The sequence below is a fragment of the Pongo pygmaeus genome, chromosome 16, assembly GCF_028885625.2.
Source record: "Pongo pygmaeus isolate AG05252 chromosome 16, NHGRI_mPonPyg2-v2.0_pri, whole genome shotgun sequence".
Taxonomy (NCBI): Eukaryota; Metazoa; Chordata; class Mammalia; order Primates; family Hominidae; genus Pongo; species Pongo pygmaeus.
This window is the reverse complement of record NC_072389.2, coordinates 98254052-98268640: the sequence shown is the minus strand read 5'-3', so window position 1 is coordinate 98268640 and position 14589 is coordinate 98254052. Positions and strand designations below refer to the sequence as shown.

Below are 14589 nucleotides of genomic sequence, written 5' to 3'. Positions count from 1 at the left end.
TTTTAGTAGAGACGGGATTTCTCCATGTTGGTCAGGCTGGTCTCGAACTCCCAACCTCAGGTGATCTGCCTGTCTCGGCCTCCCAAAGTGCTGGGATTACAGGCATGAGCCACTGTGCCCAGCCCGATCATTCAGTTTTCATAGTGTGGACTTGAGTCAGATTATTCTTCATGGACAAAAATTCCTGAGAAGGCTGGTTAGTATATAGCTGGAGAAATAAAGCAACTCAGAAACCCCATTGGCTCTTCTAAACAAATTTTACTCTACTAAAATTGGAGACAAACATGTCTGCCATCTCTCACTTTGGTAGTAGGGAGTAAAGGGTGCTGTACTCAACCAGGGTTCCTAATCCACAGTTTGTGGTTCTCAAATTTTGCACTGATGTGCCTCTAGGACACTGCAGCAAGCTCACAGAACTGCCAAAGAATATCTAAAAATTTTCAAAGTGGCAACAGTGGCATCTGTCAGATACCAGGCGTTGAGTTGTTTGGACCTAACTATGTATTAACAGAACTACTAGTTATTTCTTTTAGCTTAGGGGCACTGCAAAGCATTACTGAGATCCCAAAGGCATCCTGAATGGGGAATGTTTGGCAGGCTCTCTGGGGCTCAGTGCACCATCACCATGTCCACAATTGGATGGCCACGCGGAAGCACACCTGTGCACAGACATCTCTTCTACACACCCACACCTTGGTCTTATCTTTGGCCAGCTCCTTTGGACTTGGCAGTTGCTGATTTGCTTCTTTAAAAAATGTGTGAGCTTGTCATGAATTTGGTCTTGATTCACAGTGTCCACCGTTCAGCACCAGAGGCAGCCGTAACTCCTGCCTTTGGGGTAGGAGAGAGGTGGTTAGCTCAAAGGCTGTGAGTTTTCAACACTGGGCAAGCCTCCAAACTGACACCCAGGCTGGCAGAATTTGCCTCTAGAGCCATTGGGTAGTGGGTGGCCTCATCTTCTCCTTTCTGACTTTGTCCCCTTCTTCCTGGAAAGCCTCCAGCCCAGATCTCTGCTTACCCTTTCCCTCCCATCAGCTTTCCCCTGCACGCCCTCATAGGGCTGATGCCACCTCTGCACCCCTCCCAGGTCTGTGTGCTCTGCTGCCTGTGGGCTTCGCTCCTCCACCGTTGCTCTCAACTGCCATTGGAATTTTCTCTCCTGAAGATTCTCAGCGGTTGGTGCCCAGGTTCTGCAGCCAGGTGGACTATGAGGCTCCAAGGCTGTCGGGGTTCAGACCTTGCTGTGGGGACCTGGCAGCTAGTATACCAGAAACGCACAGTGAATGTGTGATGAATCAACCTAATAGCTTAATTCCCAGCGAGAGTTTCAGGGCAGCCACAGCTGTGTGTGAGAGCCCCTGGTCACTGCTTCTTATTTTCCAGGGGCTGTCTCTGCCTTAGCTGAAGAAAAACCTGATGGGGGAGCCCAGGCAGGCCCAGCAGAGGGGGTCTGTGGCTGGGGGACATCGGCCCTCCCGTGGCCCTTCTCTTTCCTGCTGCTCTTGCTCATTCTTTGCCGTGGCTCTCGTGTCCTTCCAGGCAGGTGGCTGAGTGCATGCAGCCTACATAGACGGGGCAGGGCTGTGTGGGGATTTAGGTGGTGGATTTAATCAATGTTTTTATCTTTGCATGGCAACAGGGAGAGGAGACTAATGTCTCCAAGGCTGAGGCACACACCTCACCTTCTCACTCTGGGGGGGCCGGGCCTCTGGCAGCCCCTGGCAGCCCCTGGCTCTGCCTCCCAGGGCTGCTGGGCCCTGCTGTCCTGATGCCTTGCAGCGGGAGGTGGGAGGGGTGGGGAGGGGAGCTGGAGGAAAGACGCCCCACCTTTGACATCCCCAGGCTCCCCAGTGTTGCCGCCTCTTCTGTATCAGCTCTTGAGACCGTTTTAGAGGTGGAAAGAAGCTCTGCTTTTTAGCACACAGAAAAATACCCTGGCCAGGTGGGACCTCACTGGAGATGAGCCTATGGTTTAAGGCCTTTTAAGAATGGAGGTTCAGGACTCAGGGCCCTTCTGGTGCTCTGCTCGCCAACCCCCCATGTTAGGTTTGGGCAGGCTTGGAGGGGATCTCCTGCCAGAAGACCCCCAGCCCCACTCTCCTGGTAGACCAAGGCCTTGCAGATCAACTCTGTGCCCCCGGGAAGGGAAGTAGAGCCTGGCCTGAGCTCCTTGCTGCATTTGCCTGAGCCACAGGCAGAGGGACACACAGGAGCAGCCCTGGGCACTGGGGTGTCCAGGACCTCAGCTACTACAGGGGCAAAGGAACGTCTATGAACAGCTCCCACTGGGCCTGCCATGCTTTCAGACGCAAGAAATAGCTCCACTGCCTGGGCCAATGTTCTGCTGGCTCCTCCTTTGTTGGTAGCAGTCAGGTCTTGTGCTAACAGTCGGGCCTACAGGGATTTATTATCCAGAACGGCTGCTCTAGAGGGGCTAGTTTCTCCAAATAGTTGATTTGGAGAAAAAGCACACATGCATTAGTCACCTCAGTGTAACAGGGCTCTGTTCTGGCAGTGACGGGATCACAGGGGAGGGCTCCCCATCCAGGACCCGTGTCCTTGAGAAGGTTTTGGAGCAGGGAGAGCCTGAGCTGAATCCTGATGAAGAAAGCGCTTAAGTCATGCCAAGAGTGGGATGTGGGAGAATCCAGGGGTGGGGTGGGTATGGGGACCCCAGCGTGGGGAAGGCACTGATGTGTGACATAGCAAGGGTGAGGATACTGGGGGAACTGAGCATTGAGGAAACAAGTGGATGGTAGGATTGCAGAAGGAATGATGGGCAAGGGATGACAGGCTTGTTGGGCCTGGATTTTATTCTGTGAACTCTTCTGGGAAGAAGGACAGCCAGAGGGCCAGATGGGCATTTTGGATGGAGCTTGCTGGCCGCAGTGTGCAGGGGACAGACAGACCTAAGTGAAGTCAAGAGTTGGGGCACAAGAGGAGGCCACTGCAATGAATGTGGCAGGAGATGAAAAGCCCCAGTGAGGGTGGGAGAATGGCAAGAGGGCTAGTGGGGAGGAGGGAAGGGGTTGCAGGTTCTGGGTGGGCTTGGGTAGATGCCACCAACTAAAAAAGGAACAGAGTTGGGAGGTGGGGGTGTTGATGACATTCGGTTTCTGTGGCCTCAAGGGAAATGGAAGTGGAGGTGTCTGTTGCTCCTGGCCAGGCCGGGCGGTTGGATATCAACATTCACAGGCTTCCTAAACCAGAGTCAATGAGATAGCACCGGAAGGGTGAGGGGAACAGTAGGCCCTTGCCTGAGTGCATGCAGCCTACATAGATGGGGCAGACATATTCCTGAGGATAGATTATAAGGGGCAGGTGGAGAAGCAAGACAGGGGCAGAGGAGGCCGGGGCTGGAGGGCTGGGGAGTGTGATGCTGCTGAAGAAGAGGGCTGTCCCTCACAGACTTTGGGGGTCTTCACCCACTCTCTCCTCTCCCACCAGTCTATGAATGTGTTGCTGAGGGGAGTGACCAGTCTTTAGGGCTGATGTCTCCCTCAGGTGCCTAACACTATGTTTGACATACACTTGGTGCTAAATTAATGTTAGTGAAATCCACTGAACACAAATGTGGCAGAGGCCAGTGAGAGGAGGACTGGAAACATTGGTGCATTTGGCAATGGTCAAGGGGATGGTGTGCCATTTGGTAGATGAGTTTGGGGGACAGGAGAAGTGGGGATGGAAGCTAGACTTCAGCAGGCTGAGGAGGCAGTTTTTTGGGTGGAGTTGGGTGGGGGTGATGAGGAAGTGGAAGACAGTGAGTGTCTCAATTCCTCATATGAGTTTGTCTGAGAAAGGAAGGAGAGAAAGTGCCAAGCTCACATTTTGCGACTAGAGCATTTTCTAAGAATTTAAAAGAACGTTTGTTGCTCCTCTTTCTCCTCGAAACATGGCACGTTCCTTGTAGCAAAGTTAGAAAAATACGTATAAGAAGAAAAAAAACTTCTGTAATTCCATCCATTAGAAACATATCCTGTTCAACCTCAGAGTAATTTCCTTCTGGACTTCTTCCGGCTTTGTGTCTTAGTAGAAATGGTATCACTCAGTGCATTATTTTGCAGCGTATCTGTTTCACTTAATAGTTCATGAATACCTTTCTCTTGTCGATGCTACTCTTCTTCCAAAATATCCTTTAAACTTTTATTGACCTGTCTATCTCATATCTGGGATTCAAATGCTTCGAAATCCAACAGGTGCAGAGGCGCATTCAGGGGAAGGTTGCTCCTTTTATTTTCTGCCTTGGAGCTCACTCTTTTTCACTCCCTGGAGGCAACTGACACTCCTTTACAAGCAGCAAATTTAGTAGTTAGATCATATTCCATTGCATAAATGTTCCGATATTTATTTATTTTTTAATTTTTATTTTTTTGAGACAGGGTCTCCCTCTCCAATATTTATTAAAATAGCTTTCTGTCTTGAATATTTGGATGTTACTGTTTTATTTTGCTATTATACGTAAGGTTATGATGAATGTCCTTCTGGCTAAATCTTTGCATACGTACTTCATTTTGTTAGAATAGACTTTTAGAAGCAGAATTTCTGGGTCAGAAGGTAGGACAAATTAAAATCCAATATCAGATTTTTACCTCCAAAACAAGCAGTATCGATTGACATCCCCTAGCGATGCACGAGAATGTTTGTATCCCCACCTAGGCCCTCCACCTGTGTTACTAAAATTCACTTCCTCAAACTGTGCCAACTTAGTGGGTGAAAGGTGCATGTGAGGGCCTCTAATCCTCATTGTGAACTGCACTTTTAAAGGGTGCAAGTAGCATCTTGGGGAAAAATAGGAGACTCTAGGTGATGGCTCCAGGGAGGTCAGCTCTGAGTCTCTAGGGAGGGCTGACCTGTGAGAAGAGCAGAGGAGACAATCTAGCCTGGCTTGAGGTGGCTGCATTGCCAGTGGGTGCAAAGCCCAGGGACAGGATTCTTCATTTTTTCAGAAACCTCCGGGTGGAAGGGGGAGGGCCCCAGGCCATGAGAAGCAAGAAGGCCATGAACGATTCAGAACCTGAGGTCGAGGGACCATTGGCACACACGCAGGATTTTTGTTTTTCCCCCTCAAAGAGACTATGGTGATCTTTTTCTGACAACTTACTGGTGCACTAAAAGGGGTTCCTGGAATAGGGCTGGGGGTGCTGGTGGTGAATGCTCTTGGGTGATCAAAATGTGCCTCCCTCTAGAGTTTGCCCCGTGCACAGGCTTGGGGTAGGAGCCTGTGTCCTTGTGTCCTCTGATACTGGGCTGTGCTGCTTGGGGAAGGGAGAATAAAGACTGCTTTCATGCACCCAGCTGAGAGTGGGGCAAGGGACACCAAGGGCTCCCTTATTCATAAACCCCAGATTTTAGAAAGTTTGCACTGAAGGGTGAACCTGGACATTGGGAAGAGCAGGATATTCCCTCAACATTCACCTACGCTTTAGGTTTCTCTAAACAATTCTTGCTTTTACCATGTCATCCTCAAGGGCCAACTCCTTCTCTTTGGTTTTTCTGCACTGCTGTAGACAGGCCAAGTCTCTAGACAACTTAGTTTCTTAAAAACTGTAGGACAAAAAGGAGAAATAAACAAGATAATTTGACTTCCAATACGTAGTCACATGTCTTTGGGTTAGGGTTGCAAGATGTCTCCCTGGATTGTTTCCAGTCTGACTCTCAAGTTTGGGAATCCAAATTTCGGCCCTACCCCTCAGGGGCACCTACAAGGAACATAAGCTTCCTTGACGTTCACCTTAGAGAGCTGGCACCAGAGTGAAATGAGCAGCTCCAGTCCACTCTCTGTGAATTTAGAGCCATACCTTGTTCTTACAGTTTGCTTGTCCCCCAGCTATTACTTCCTGTTGATTATGCTTTTCAAATATGGTTTTATCCAAGGCATAGTTTTGGGCCCAGGTGACATTTCCCCATCCTGCACTCCAGCTGGATTCTTCATTAGCCTCTGCATTCATTCCTTAGGGCTGCTGTGAAAGATGACCACAAACTAGGTGGCTTAAAACACAAAAATTTATTCTCTCACAGTTCTGGAGGCTGTAAGTTTGAAACCAAGGTGCCAGCAGGGTTGGTTCCTTCTGGAGCCTATGAAGGAGGCTTCCAGTGGCTGCCAGCAATCCCGGCTGCTCTTGGCTTTTAGACACATGGCTCCAGTGTCTGCCTCCATCATCACATAGCCTTCTTTTCTTCTTTGCATGTCTTCTCTTCTTAGGAAGACACCAGCCACTGGATTCAGAGTCTACCCCAATCCAGTATGACCGCATTTTAAGTGGGAACATTAGCAAAGACTCCATTTCCAAATAAGGTTACATTCTGAGGTGCTGGGTGGACATGAATTATTTCGGGGCAACCATTCAGCCCATTGCGGTCTCTCTGCCTTCAGACTCCTCCTTCTACCTGTCCCTGCCATGGACCCTGTCATTCTTTTCAACCTTCCTGTAGCGGAAGCGCCCCACCCCTGCTTTTAAGCCCTTCAAAGACTTCCCACTGCCAACAGAATAAAGTCTTATCTCTTTAGCTCAACTTATGAAGACGCACCATAGTTTGGCCCCTATGATCTTTTCTACATTCCATTTCTCCATTTCTCCTACACACTCCCTACCATCCCTGGGAAAGGTCTTCTATGTTGTTGAACATGCTGTGAATGCTCTTTTCTCCTGCCTCCTCCTGTCTGTTGCTGAGATGCTCTTTTTCTCGAACACCTGTGTCATATATCTTTCCTTGTTCATGAGGACGTTTCTAGCCAGCCCATGTCAAAGGGCTCACCTCTCTCCACAGACCAACCCTAGCCCACACGGTGCACCATTCCTCAGTCTGTAGTATGGCTGTCCTCTACTGGTGACATTTCCATTTTCCATTTCCATTTTACCCAGCGGCAAGCCTGTGTGCTATACTTCTTTGGGTCCTTGGTTTTGACAATGGTGTTTGGAACAGGTGGCTTCATGGTCAATGATTTTGTTTGCTGCTGCTGGTGTGAGCATGCTGAATTGCTCCATGCCTGCAGCTCCCTCTAAAGCCGATGGAGAGCCCTGTGCTGAGATGAAATGGGGGGAAAGGAGAAATTTGTTGCCACTTTGAGAGTCAAAGGCAGTGGTCTTTCCAAGGGAGAGTGAACTAGCAGAATCACTGCAGGAGAAGCAAATTCTGGAGGCTGGGATGCCAACAGGTGCTGTAGGAAAAGTTGTAAAGATATATGTGGGGGAAACAACTGCTCCCATCCTCCTTGGGAGACAATTGGCAAACCACGTAGTTGGCAAAGGATAGGGACTGGGAAGAAAGTAAAAGAGGAGACAGAGTACAATGAACAGAATAGATGCCAATGGCCTTATCAGCTTTAACAGATGATCTGAAAACTTTAAAGTAACAAGGAAGTTTATATTCCCATAATTGTTAGTAGTGTCTTTTGCTAGCTCCTCCGATGTGACAGTGATTGACCATTGGCAGCTGGGTCTTCAAACTCTCTTCTAAAATGTTGCATCTCTATGGGGACACATGAGGAACTTAGTTCTTCTATCTGGAAGTAGGTGTCCTCTAAGATTTCTTGTGTTGTGTACTCTGTATCCCTTTTTTTTTTTTTTTTGACTATGTCTCAGTTGCATCAAAGCCCCATTAACATTGCCCTTTAGGATCAAAAAGTAGTCCACCTGAGAAGAAAGAGTAGAGTTTTAGAGAACTGGGGTGATAATTCTGGGCAGATGGCCAAGGTGTGGGCTCCAGGCTGAGCTCACTGACACATGACATTGTGTGTTTCAGGTACTGGGACAAATTTCCAATGTCAAAATCTTTGAAGCCACCAGGGCCTTTTTTGTTTTTGTTTTTTGGCTGGGTCTTGGCAGTACTCCTTCATATAGTAGTAGGTTCAGAAACTCAGGCTAAGGAAAGCATCCAGAAAAGATTGTCTGCCTCTGCAACAGTTTGTGGATAGCTTGTAATTGTAGTTCTGATCTTGTCAATCTGTCTTAAAACTCTAAATGTGTGGTCTCACCTGGCTAGATACAGAAAATACCTATCTTCTTATAGAAGCAGGCAATCCTCAACCCCATTAAAAAATTATGGTTTCTTGGACATTCCATCTAATAGGAATGCCAGTTTGCCTCCTGATATGTTGCCAGTCTGGCCATTTCAGCAGTCACTATTCAGCACTAGAGGAGGAATTCAGTTAAAGTTCCTTTGTCAGTAAGTCTTCCACACAACATATTTGTTTCCAGGTCCTAATGGTAATTCCTCAGGATCTGGAAAAAAAAAAAAAAAAAAAAAAGGATCAACTCTCACGTTTGAGTTTGTCCCATTCATCTGCATAAAGACTATCCATCAGTTTGAAGTGTCTTTTTGAGAATCAGAAAGGGGAGAGGATATAGGGGGCAAAGGATGTATTCTTTGAGATCCTGCTCTTAAGCAGTGATTCTTCTCTAGCACTCCTTATTTCTAGAATTTTCCAGGCATCTCTAACAAAAGCAAAGTACAAAGAGCATTTAATACAAACCAAAACATGAAATGATCTTTTGATGGTTCAGTGTCATGGCTGTGACTTGGAATTTTTCACCACATTTAAAAAAAAAAAAAAGCCACATACGCCCAGGTAGTCTCTGCATCAAGTCTGATACCATTGCTCCGATGTTACGAGGCTGAAGCAGTTGTGGCTGATTGATGTCACTCTTCTAGCCATTTCCTATTTCCACAGAGAGAGGCCGGGTTAATCCAACTCCAGTCTAACTTCGGAGGCATCAAGGATTCTAGGCAGTGTCTCCCGTGTTTCTTTTTCCAAGTGAATTCCTGGAGGGAAACAATGAGGTCCATGTGTCTTTGCATCCCCAGGGACCAGCTCAGTAATGGGCATACAAGAACACGCTGAAAAAAGTTGTTTTGTTTTTGAACGACATCGATTTAAAAGTAGTAAGGTCCTCATAAATATAGGACATTGTACTCGTGTTTTTCTTCTGAGCATACAAATATTTGCAATGAGGTTGCACTGCAGAATCCACAGCCATTGTGACACCTGTGGCTCTGTGACTTGGAGGCAGAGGAGATGGAATGCCGGCGAGAAGAGGAAGATTGTGGTGTGGATGCGAGGGATGAGGGTGAATTAGTTTCCTACGGCAGCTGTTACAAATTTACCACAAGATAAATGAGTTAAAACAGTACAGATTTATTATCTCACAGTTCTGGAAGACAGAAGTTCAAACTACTGGCAAAGTTCAAAGTGCTGGCAAGGCTGTGCTCCTCAGGAGGCTCTAGAGGAGAACCTTTTTCTTGCCTTTTCCCGTTTCTAGGGGCCACCTGCATCCTTCGGCTCATGGCCTCTTCCTCCATCTTAAAAGCCAGCTTCTTCAAATTCGTCTCTAATTCTGACACTACCTCTCTTGCCTCCCTCTCTCACTTATAGGGGTCCCTGTGATGACAGTGAGCTCACCCTGATAATCGAGGCTAATCTCCCCATCTTAGGGTTAGCCTTTAGCAACCTAAATTCCACCGGCAACTTTAATTCCCCCCTTGCCATGCACCGTGACACATTCACAGGTTCTGGGGAGGAGGGCATGAGCATCTTTGTCGGGGCATTGTTCTGTCCATCACAGAGAAGCACTCAGAGATTCTGGACTCCAGTGTCCTCATTGTACACTTGAGGAAGCTTGGGCTTAGAGGCTTTATGTTAATTCCATCAGTTTTCCCAACAGGAGGAGGAGAATGTCTGTCCAGGAGCCCTAATCAAGACTCAGCAGGAGGCTGGTGGCTTCCTTTCCTTCCTTCCAGTTCTTCCTTTGCCTCCTTCTACATATGGAGCCCATCTACATATGGGGCCCATCGCATTCCTTCTACATATGGGGCCCCTCGCATTTGCACTGACTCAGATGCTGAGGGGCCAGACTGAAGGGACAGTGGTCATTGCATCAAGTCAGAGAATGGATCTGACCCATCTAGTTCTTCCTTCTACATCTGTGCCTCATCCCATTTCCACTGACTCAGATGCTGAGGGGTCAGACTGAAGGGACAGTGGCCATTGCATCAAGTCAGAGAATGGATCTGACCCATCTAGTAGAAGTTTATTGTTTTGGCAGAAGCACAAGCTCTTAGAGGTGCAGCTGCAGGGTATGACCTATTGGGGACATTGAGCTCAGTGACCATGGGCCCTGAGAGTCTGAAATCCTCAAATTTCTCCCAAAACAAAGTCCATGTAGGGAAGCCAAAGTGTGAGTCTTACCCTGCTGGTTTACAACTGACTGACATTTGCTGCCTGGGCAGCTGCTGTGGGTGCCTGGAAACCCTATTGGACTAGGACTGGCCCCGGCAAAAAACAAGTGTTTCAGCTGCCCAGTGTCCTCTGAGTGGATGCTGGTGATTCTGGTATGGAGCCCAGATGTAAGGCAGCAGGTGGTCCAGAAGGCACCAGAAGAGGTCTCCTGTCAAGGTCAGGGCCAGACAGGAAGGCACAGGGAACCTACTGCACGAGACTTTCACTTGCAAAGAGCAACCCATGATGAGGAGGGAGGATTCCTGGGGGCGTTGAGTCTCATCCATAAGGACACCTTTTCCAAGTTACTTCATTTTGTATAGCTGCATAGTCCCTCACCCTTATCACTGTACCAAGAGCTGGCAGCTGAACAAGAATACATCTTCTGACCAAGATCCCTTCTGGGACCAAGGACACAAGGACCCAAGACCTTCTTGCTTGGAAAGTGAATTCCTCAGAATTGCGAGATGATGCCCGTCTTGGAGGAAGATGACATGAGGACCCAAAACCTTCTTGCTTGGAAAGTGAATTCTCAGAACTCCACAAAGACTCCGGTCTTGGAGGAAGACGAGGTGTTGAGAGATAGCTGGGATCCCTGAGGAAGGCAGCCCCAGTCTCCGGTGGAGAATTACGAGGGACCCAAGCAGATGGTTGGTGGTGGAAACGTCACCTCAGTCTAGTACTATGGAGTTTCCTTTCACCCCCAACAGCCGATGGTTTCCAGGGGCGAAGAATGAAAAGTGAAGCAAGATGTCTCTACTGTCCAGGTGAGAGCCACATCCTATGGCTGAGGGCCTGGGGGCATTGGGGACCACCAAGAATGAATACTTTTCCAATTAAGTGAAGTCTTTTGTACAATATTCCTGACCAATAGCTAATGTTCTCTGAGAGAGGCAGAGCTTCAGCCCGTGAAAGGGTGAGGAAACTTGTAGGAAGATGTATGTGAGTACAAATGTGAGGAGAACATGCTGAAGTAGCCCAGGGGCTCAGTTGAAGCTGAGGACTGGTGGTTCTGGTGGCTGTGCTGGGGTTGAGGGTGGCAGTGTGAGATGGAATTGAGTGAGCAGGTTGGGTGGGAAAGAAGAAGAAACCTAGGCTGTTGTGTTTCCGAAGAGACCCTGTATCAAGGAAGAATGGGGGGATTTATCAGCCGGGGGGATATTTATTTTGTGGAAATGACCCCTAAGTGGGTAGGGCTAAAACCCTGCTGGCCCAGGGGAGAAGAGAAGCCTAATGCACTTTGTCTAAACCCACAGGTGCAGATAAGGAAGCAGGGCGCCTGCCACCCCCAAGGAAGAGTCAGTTCAGAAGCACAGCAGCTGCTGGAAACCAAGGAGGTTTCCAGTTCGTTCCTGCTGGGACCTGGCAAGAGTTGCACTGTCAAGGCTGCAAGAGGTGAGCCCCCTAGGGCACAGCGGAAAGGGCGTCATGAAAAGGGGAACCTGCCGGCTGTTGAATGGCTGGACAGGCTGTTCTGCAGCCACTTGGGGCTCTAATGCCTCTTAATTCTCTCAAAGGCTGGGCAGCAGCTGCCATGCATTTTGTTGGGACCTGGGCTCTCTTGCTAGGAGTTCCTGAGGGCAGGAAGGCTGCAAGTTGAGGTTTTCTTTTAGGCATTCATTGTTCATTTGGAAAATGTAAAACGACTCACCATGGCTCTTTCTTCTTCTCTTGAAGCTCCTGACGGCTTCTGGCACGTACAGACTGGAATAAGAGAACCTAGCAGAAATGGAAGCAGAGGCAAGAGGTAAGGCTTTGGGCCTGAAAGAAGACTGGGGGAGCAGCCTCTAAGACTTCTTCCTGGTAAATAAGAAGGGAAGTGCTCTGGGGAGCCCATCCTAGAAGCTTATGATTCCTGGGGAGTCTGGGGAAGAAGAGGCCCCTGAGTGACTGATAAGCTCATCTGTACTGGGCCAGGTTTGTGCTTCTTAGAGATACCCTGGCAACCTCTCTGTGTTATTGTGAGAGGAATGAAGACTAGACCATGAAAATAGAAAGTCCTTCAGGCTCTGGAGCAAGGAGAGTCCCTAAAAATACATGGTCACTCCAGCATTTCTGGGAGCTGGAGAGGACCTGGCTGAAAAATCCCAGCAGTCAGCATTGCATTATCAAGTTACTTCTGGTTTACTGGAAACCAAGAACTTAAGACAAAATTGAATCCATTTGTCTTAGTCAACTGAAGCTGCTATAACAAATACCATAGATCAGGTAGCTTAAAATCAACAGAAATTTCTTTCTCCTAGTTCTAGAGGCTGTGAGTCTGAGATCAGGGTGCCCGCATGATCAGGTTCTGGTGAGGGCTCTCTTACAGTTTGCAGACTGCTAACTTCTTGTATCCTCACATGATGGGGAAAAGGTGAGGGAGCTCTCTGGGATCCCTCATAAAATGGCATTAATCCCATTCATGAGGGCTCTACCTTCACGATCTAATCACCTCCCAAAGGCCTCACATCCTAATACCATAACATCAGAGACTAAGCTTCAGTGTATGAATTCTGGGAAGGCACAAACATTCAGTCCATAGCACAGTTTCTAGGTTACTGTCCTAAACCACTAGTTAGGTTTCTGATTTTAATCCAGTTAGCACAGGCTTTTGATAATGACTGCTACGTAATGTGTTTGTGTTTGAAAATGTGGTGTGACATTTTTTTTTTTTTTTTTTTTTTTTTTTTTCCTGGAGACAAGGTCTGGCTCTGTCGCCCAGGCTGGAGTGCAGTGGTGTGATCATAATTCGCTGCAGGCTCAAACTCCTGGGCTCAAGTGATTCTCCTGCTTCAGCCTCCTGAGTAGCTAGGCATGTGCCTCTATGCTTGGCTAATTAAAAAAAAAATGTAAAGAGATGGTTTCACTATGTTGCCAGAGCTGGTCTCTAACTCCTGGGCTTAAGGGCTCCTCCCGCCTTGGGCTCCCAAAGTGCTGGGACTACAGGCACGAGCCACCGTGCCTGGCCCATCATTATTTTAAAGTTATATGATATATGGAATTGACTATTCTTCTAAAAGAATTTGAATATGATTTGTTAAGGTCTATAATGTAGCCTGTTACTACCTTAAACCTATGGATTCACTTAGGAAGTGAAGTTGTCATTGTTGGACCTATTCTTTTGATTAACAGAAGTATGTGTGAAGGGCAGGAGGGTCAATGGTTAAGGGCGAAGACCATGGAGGCCTGCTTCTGGGGTGAGGGGGTCTCTATTTTGCCTCTTAAGTGTGACTTGGGCAAGCTGCTTAGCTCTTCTGTCCCTTAGTTCCCTCATCTGCAAAATGGGGATAGAAATACTGTCTTCCTCAGCAGGTTATTGTGAAGATTGAATGAGTTAATAGATGTACAATACACTGAACAGTGTTTGGCCTCAAATATTAGCTATTTTTATCTATTTCACTTCTTAAAAATGTATTACATTAATGTGGATTTTGCAATTATTTTTTGAAGAAAAATTTAGTTATTTTCCCGTTCTGATAGCATGCCTAGGAAACAAGATGGTTTCTGTTTTGGGACAGATGATTCTGGAAAGATGTTAGAAATATAGTACATTGAAACAAAATCTTCCAGTATCATTAACCTACACCTAGTGTTAAGCCCTGTCTTTTTTACAATGTTGCGGTCTCAGTAAATGTTTGATAAATAACTTCAGTACATTTACCAAGTTATTTTTGGTTGTTTCTAGGTCTGGAGGCCAGGAAAATGTCAATGGCAAGCAGCTAGCATGAAGACCCCACAGTGTTCTTCCCTCTAGTAGTGTGGTATTATTTGGAGCTGAGATGCTCCCAATATGGTTGGGACATTTGTCCCCTCCAAATCTCATGTGAGAATTTGATCCCCCGTTTTGGGGATGGGGTCTAATGGGAGGAGTTTTGGTCATGATGGGGGACCCCTCATGAATGGCTTGGTGCCCTGCTCACCAGGAGTGAATGAGCTCTCACTCTACTAGTTCACTGGAGAGCTGGCTGTTTAAAGAGCCTGGCATCTCCCCCACTTTCTCTCTTGCTCCCCCTTCTCACTGTGATATACCTGCTCCCCTTTGCCATCCATCATGAGTGGAAGCTTCTTGAAGCCTCCACCTAAAGCAGATGCTGACACTATGCTTCCTGTACAGCCTGCCATACCATGAGCCAAAATAAACCTGTTTTCTTTGCAAATTACCCAGCCTCAAATATTCATTTGTAACAACACAAAATGGACAAACATAGAAAATTGGTACTGAGGAGTGGGGCTTTGCTATAAAGATAGCTGAATATGTGGAAGCAGCTTTGGAAATGAGTAAATTGGCAGATATTGGAAGAATTTGGAGGGCTTAGAAGAAGACAGGAAGATGAGGGAAAATTTGAAACTGTCAACCAAAGGATGATGAGGTTCATAAATGTGGAAAGGAG

At 47.4% G+C, this 14589-nt stretch overlaps 1 long non-coding RNA gene across 2 annotated transcripts in view; it reads left to right on the top strand.

Moving 5' to 3' along the window:
* LOC129014365 (uncharacterized) overlaps nt 1–14357 on the top strand; it is a 36783-nt gene extending 22426 nt beyond the window's left edge. The window contains exons 5-8 of one of the 2 annotated variants that reach the window (XR_008494205.2): nt 9651–10983; nt 11473–11611; nt 11894–11963; nt 13884–14351. This is a non-coding gene — a long non-coding RNA (uncharacterized LOC129014365). Of the gene's footprint in view, nt 1–5382; nt 10984–11472; nt 11612–11893; nt 11964–13883 lie in introns of those variants that run through there. The other variant, XR_008494206.2, reaches the window with a different exon arrangement.
* The last annotated feature ends 232 nt before the right edge of the window (nt 14358–14589 follow it).